Here is a 7042-nt window from a genome sequence, read left to right as displayed (position 1 = left end):
GCCTCCCGAGTAGCTTAGATTACAGGCACCCACCACCATGCCCAGCTAATTTTTGTATTTTTAGTAGAGATGGGGTTTCGCCATATTGGCCAGGCTGGTCTCGAACTCCTGACCTCAGGTGATCCACCGTCTCAGCCGCCCAAAGTGCTGGGATTATAGGTGTGAGCCACCATGCCTGGCCCGTTGTAATTCTTCTAAAGGAAGAGATGTCCCATCTCCCCTATTTATTTACTTATTCATTTATTTTATATCAATATTGGACTTCTGGATATTTATTATAGTCTCTCAGTTATAGTCCAGTACTCTGTGAATTTATTTACCTAAAATCATGAGTTCATACTGAAACCTCCAATTGTACTTCAACATCACAAGGTTTATTCTAGCCTTCTCCCTTTCTGTATTTCTAATTTTTTTCTGATAGTGAGAAACCTGGTTCTCATTATCTATAATGTATTCACTTGTTTATAGTTACAGAATTGCTAACCTGTACACCTATGAAAATAAAATTTACTAACTAGAGTATTATATTTGTATATGGTTCTTTTTTTTTTTCCTATCCTTTCACTGTATAGTCAAAATACTGTTTTTCAAAGTTACTTCATGTTTTAGTTTGGGCTGCTATAACAAATTACCATAGATTATGTAGCTTAAACAGCAAACATTTATTTCCTCACAGTTCTGGAGGCTGGATGTTTAGATCAGGATGCCAGCATGTTCAAGTTCTGGTGAAGGCTTTCTTCCAGGTTGCACAGTGAACTTCCTGTCCTTATATCCTTACGTGTTGAAAGGAGAGTGAGACAACTCTGAGCTGCCTCATCACATTAAAGAGGTTCTACCCTATGACCTAATTACTTCCCACAGGTCTCACCTCATAATGCCATCACATTGAAAGTTAGGATTTCAACCTAGGAATTTTGGGGCAACACAAACATTCACTCCATGGCACTGAGGTTCAATTATGTGAAACATTATGGTTCTGAGAGGCTGAATATATACAAAAAGATATATTCAGATTGTCACTACCTCAATTCTTACTAACCTGTTCCTATTCTTCCTGGCTTCCCATCGTTTCTCACCCATGGCTTGTAAGGTAACCAATTTATTTAGTTTTCTTTAGAATCTCTGTATTTCTTTTGCACAAATAAGCAGATACATGTATGTTTTCTGATATTCCTTTTTTCTTATAGTAAAGGCACACTTCGCTTTTTAAAAATATTTTATTTGATGGTATATCTGAAAATCACTCCAAATCACTAAAGAAATCTTCCTCATTCCTTTTTTTTTTTTTTAAGAGATAGGGTCTCACTGTATTGTTCAGGTTCTTTTTGAACTCTTGGGCTCAAGTGAGCCTCCCATCTCCTGGGACTGCAGGCGTGTGCTGCTGCAACTGGCTTTTATTCTTTTTGATACCTGCATAGTATTCCTTGATTTATTCAACTACTCTCCTCTGTATGAGTATTTAGGGTGTTTCCAGTACTTTTTTTTTTTGGAGACGGAGTTTCGCTCTTGTTGCCCAGGCTGGAGTGCAATGGTGAGATCTCAGCTCACCACAACCTCTGCCTCCCGGGTTCAAGTGATTCTCCTGCCTCAGCCTCCCAAGAGTAGCTGGGATTACAGGCATGTGCCACCACACCCAGCTAATTTTGTATTTTCAGTAGAGACAGGGTTTCTCCATGTTGGTCAGGCTCATCTGGAACTCCCGACCTCAGGTAATCCACCAGCCTTGGCCTCCCAAAGTGCTGGTGTGAGCCACCATGCCTGGCCCCAATATTTTAAAATTACAAAAAATGTTGTAGTGAATTACCTTGTTCCATATATATTTTTGTATTGTTAGATGTTGATCGATTTTTTTTTTCACATATTCAACCAACTTTGTATTTCTAGAATAAACCCAACTTGGACATGATCTATTAATTTTTTACGATCATAGTCATTCATTCATTTTACATTTTATTCTTAGTACTTTCCGCTGGGAGAGCAAGGAGTCATGCATCAGTGTATAGATTGTACTATTGTATTGTAATGTTTTTATATAGGATTTTTGCATGTCTCTTTATTCTGTTAGATTTGCCTATAGTTTTTCACTAATATCAGTCTTGTCAGATTGGTTTCAAAGTTATGCTGGGCTTAAAAAAGAGTTGTGGAGTGTTCCCTCTTTTTCCATTATCTGGAAGATTTTGTATTAGAGATTGGCATTATTTTTTTCCTTAAGAATTTTCTGGTGAAGGCTTCTAGGCTTGGATTTTTCTTTGTGGGATGATTTTCAATTATTTTAATATTAGAGTGTTTTTGACCTACCAAAAGGGTACTTTCCTGTGGCACAACCTAATAGTTATAGCACTATCTAATTTTTAAATTTGTTATTGTGGTAGTTTTGGTAAATCGTATTTCTTTAAATAATACTTTCCACTTAATTAAAATGTTCAGTTTTATAGTAAGGGAATTATGAATATGTGCATCAGTTGTGATGTCCTCTTTCTCATTCATGACATTAATGATCTGTGCCATCATGTTTGTGTTGTCTTGGTCCCTTCTTCCTCGTGTCAGTTTTGTTAGAAGTTGATCAATTTCATTAGTTATTTTAGGTAACCAACTTAGGCTTTAGTGACCTATCTATTGAATGTTTGCCCTCTATCTCATTAATTTATGTTATTTATCATTTTCTTTTCTACTCATTTTGAAATTCTTGTTGTTTTCAGCCTTTTTGCTTTTATATTTTTTATATATATATATGCATTATATATATATGCATTTAAGGCTACAGATTTCCCTTTATGTACTACTCTAACTGTATCCAATGAATTTCAATATGTCATATTTTCATTTATTCAGTTCTACATGTTTTCTAATTTCTAGTGCAGTTATTTTTTCCTGACCTATGGATTATTTAGAAGTATTTCTTCTTAAAAAATTCAAAACATCTCAGTATTTTATTTTTCTTTCTTTCTCTTTTTGGCTGCATACAGGGGACTTTATTGATGGTACGTGACAAGGTGGGGCCTTCCAGGCACCACCCTCTTCAGGGGGTCTGGCATGGAAACTGTCAATAAGAGATTTTTGCATGTCTGTTTATTCTGTTAGATTTGAGTGCAACAGGTATTCCCCAGCAGCCGAGGTCCTCTCTTGTCCTTTAGTGCTCTTGCTGGGGCTGGTGGTCCTGGGCACTTACTCCTTGGAGGCCATGTGGACCATGAGGTCCACCACCCTGTTGATGTAGCCAGATTCATTTTCATTGTCATACCAGGAATTGAGCCTGACAAAGTAGTCATTGAGTGCAGTGCAGGACCCATCATGGAAGGTGGAAGAGTGGGTCTCTCTTAAAGTCAGAGGAGACAACCAGGTGTTCAGTATAGCTCAGGATGCCCTTGAGGGGGCCCTCCAGTGCCTGCTTCACTACCTTCTTAATGTCATTGTATTTGGCAGGGTTTTCTGGATGGCAGATCAGATCTGACACGTAGGTGGTGGGGACATGGAAGACCATGCCAGTGATCTTCCCATTCAGCTTGGGGATGACCTTGCCCACAGCCTTGGCAGCACCAGTAGATACAGGGATGATCTTGAGAGCCTCATGGTCGTCATGCCACAGTTTCCCAGAGGTACCATCTACCCACGTCTTCTGGGTGGCATTGATGGCATGGACTGTGGTCATGAGTCCCTCCACAATGCCAGAGTTGTCACGGATGACCTTGGATAGGGGGGTGATCAACTGGTGGTGCAGGAGGCATTACTGAGGATCTCAAGGCTGTTTTCTTACTTCTCATGGTTCATGTCCATCACAAACATGGGGGTATCAGCAGAAAGGACACAGATAAATACCCTTTTGGCTCTCCCCTCTAAATGAGCTCCAGCCTTCTCCATGGTAGTGAAGATGCTCATGGACCCAACAACATAGCACCAGTGTCACCCCCATTTGATTTTGGTGGGATCTCACTCCTGGAAGATGGTGATGGGATTTCCTTGATGACAAGCTTCCTATTCTCAGCCTCGATGCTGCCATGGAACTTGCCATGGGTGGAGTCATATTGGAACATGTAGACCATGTAGTTGACATCAAAGAAGGGGTCATTGATGACAACAATACCTGCTTTGCCAGAGTTAAAAGAAGCCCTGGTGACCAGGTGCCCAATACAGCCAAATCCGTTTTTTCCAGCCTTCACTTTCACCATGGTGTCTCAGGGACACGGCTGGTGCTGCATGAGAAGAGGCGGCTGCCTGTCAAACGAGAGGAGCAGAGAGCATCAAAAACCCTAGATTTTCTAATTAACCTTTTTTTTTTTTAACTGGTTTTTAGCTTAAATTTCCACTATGATTAGAGAATATATGATTTCAGATTTCAGTCCTTTGATATTTGTTGAGACTTGTTTTAGGGTCCAATATTTGGTCAGTTGTTAGAAATATTCTGTGTTCTGCTTAAAAAGAATATCTGTTTTATGTTTGCTATATTCAGTGTTCTGTATATGCTCATTGAATCAAGTTTATTCATCAGACTGTTTAAATCTTCTATGTCCTTATTAACATTTCATCTGCTTGCTTTATTAATGAGAGTGATGTAATATGTGCCGCTTGTAAGCATCATATACTTTTACAAATCTTAAAGCCTTTGTATTTTAATTAGCACATTTACTTCACTCACATTTAATTATTGATTTTTTAGGCTTAAACATTTGCCATCTTACTCTATGCTTTCTTTCAGTCTTGTATATTCTATTTCTTTTTCTCCCTTGTCAATTTTTGGATTATCTATATTATTGAATTTTTTAATTTTAGAAGTTAAACACTTATAAAGCTTTTCTTTTAGTGATTATTTTAGATATTATAACATGAATCCTTCAGTGATCAAAATCATTGATAATTTTATCTTCTTCCCAAACAATATAAGAAACTTAAAACTTTTTATTCCATTTTCCCTTTTTCAATCTATATGCAATTGTTTTGTATATACAATCTGTATGCAGTTTAATTTTGCGTATATTTATTTAAAATCCCATGAGAGCCTTTTGGTCCTAGCAGCAGCAGAGCTGAGCAAATGGCTCCCTCCCTCCCTCCGCTGCCCGCTGGCCAGCAGGATGGAACAGGCCACACTCATTTGTCAAGGACTTACTGGCCGGAGGCATTACCCTCGCTGTTTCCAAGAGGACAGCGACCTGAGTTGAGTCGGTCAAGGCACTGCTGAGGGTGCAACATGCCAGTAAGCAGATTGTGGCGACCCACTACAAAAGCGTGGTGTGGTGGGCTGCAAAGTCCACATCCCCAAGGGGCAGGGCATTTGTCCTTCTGGAGGGGTGCCTGGCCAGCACCATTCACTGCTTCCCCATGCAAGCCCTCAGCTTTGCCTTTAGGGATAAGTACAAGCAGGTCTTTCTGGGAGGCATGCACAAGCACACCCAATTCTGGAGATATATTGCAGGCAACCTGGCTTCCCGAGGGGTGGCTGGGGCCACCTCCCTGTGCTTCTTCTACCCCCTGGAATTCACCAGAACCCTCCTGGCAGCCAATGTTGGGAAATTGGGCACAGAGTGGGGGCTCAAAAGGCCTGGCAGATTGCCTGGAGAAGATCAAGCCTGAGGGTGTCTGAGGCCTGTCCCAGGGCTTCAGCGTCTTGGTGCAGGGCATCCATATGTACTGGGCAACCTACCTCAGCGTGTATGATACAGCCAAGAGCATGCTCCCTGACCCCAAGAACACCCACCACATGATGAGCTGGATGATTTCCCAGGCCATGACAGTGGCCCACGTGGCCTCCTACCCACTCCTCACAGTGCAGGTGGATGGTGATGCAGTCCAGGCGCAAAGGAGCTGATATTACGTACACAAGTGCCCATGATTGTTGGCAGAAGCTCTCCTAAGATGAAGGGGCAAAGCCTTCTTCAAGGGTGCATGGTCCAACATCCTCAGAGGCATGGGGCCAAATCTGGTCCTCTATTATGAGCTGAAGAAAGTCTTCTAAGTGCATATGTCTCCTCCATAGAAATGGCAACCCAGAAAATCATGTAGAATACTTAACTATTACACATTATGAACCTTCAAGAAATTCCAGTCGTCTTTGTCCTGGCCAGAGATTATATCTGTAGAGGGCTGAGGTAGGCTCTAGAAAAGGGGCTCATTGTGATCACATTCCCCATTGGCACCTGATTCCATGTATTGATTATTGGGGGTGGGAGAATCATGACTTCATTGTGAGCACACAGGCAAGGCAACTCCAGCTCCGACCTAGAGTACACATGCTTGTAGGACCTGAGTTGTTTTTAAGTATTTATTTAAATAAAAGGAATTGTATCTCCCATTTGTACTTAAGCACTTGCTCTTCTTTTGCACAGTATTTGTAATTATGTTCTGTGTTAGGCGTGCTGCTGCAAAACAATAAAAACAGGACACTGAGAGCCAGAAAAAGCCCCACAAGATATTATTAAATATTATGATTGTATATAGAGAATATTTAGTTTTATCCACATACTTATAATTTCTGTTGCTCTTCATTCTGTGCAGCTCCTACCACCTTCCATCAGGCATTGTTTATGCCTAGAAAAGAATACTTTTTAGAATTTTTTTTAATGAGCATCTGCTGATAGCAGATTCTGGTTTTGTGAATCTGAAAATGAGTTTATTTCATCTTAATTCTTAAAGGAAATATTTCAGTGAATTATAAATTGACAGTTATTCTCTTTTAGCCATTAAATATCATACTGTATTGTCTCCTGGTTCTCATTGTTTCTTTTGAGAGCCTAGCTTAATTTAATTGTTTTTTTTTTTTTGGAGACGGAGTCTTGCTCTATCGCCCAGGCTGGAGTGCAGTGGCGCGATCTTGGCTCACTGCAAGCTCCGCCTCCTGGGTTCATGCCATTCTCCTGCCTCAGCCTCCTGAGTAGCTGGGACTACAGGCACCTGCCACTGCACCCGGCTAATTTTTTGTGTATTTTTAGTAGAGACGGGTTTTCAGCGTGTTAGCCAGGACAGTCTCAATCTCCTGACCTCGTGATCCACCCGCCTCAGCCTCCCAAAGTGCTGGGATTACAGGCATGAGCCACCACTGCCGGCCTAATTG

General features: G+C 40.8%; 1 protein-coding gene and 1 pseudogene across 4 annotated transcripts in view; both read left to right on the top strand.

Moving 5' to 3' along the window:
* OSBPL9 (oxysterol binding protein like 9) overlaps nucleotides 1-7042 on the top strand; it is a 167054-nt gene that overhangs the window by 82344 nt on the left and 77668 nt on the right. The gene's annotated exons all lie outside the window — the stretch shown is intronic.
* On the top strand, nucleotides 3996-6668 carry LOC140709430 (ADP/ATP translocase 3-like; annotated as a pseudogene).

Source organism: Chlorocebus sabaeus, chromosome 20 (genome assembly GCF_047675955.1).
Source record: "Chlorocebus sabaeus isolate Y175 chromosome 20, mChlSab1.0.hap1, whole genome shotgun sequence".
NCBI classification, from domain to species: domain Eukaryota; kingdom Metazoa; phylum Chordata; class Mammalia; order Primates; family Cercopithecidae; genus Chlorocebus; species Chlorocebus sabaeus.
Note: the sequence above shows the minus strand (reverse complement) of the source record. Positions and strands in the feature narration are given on the sequence as shown.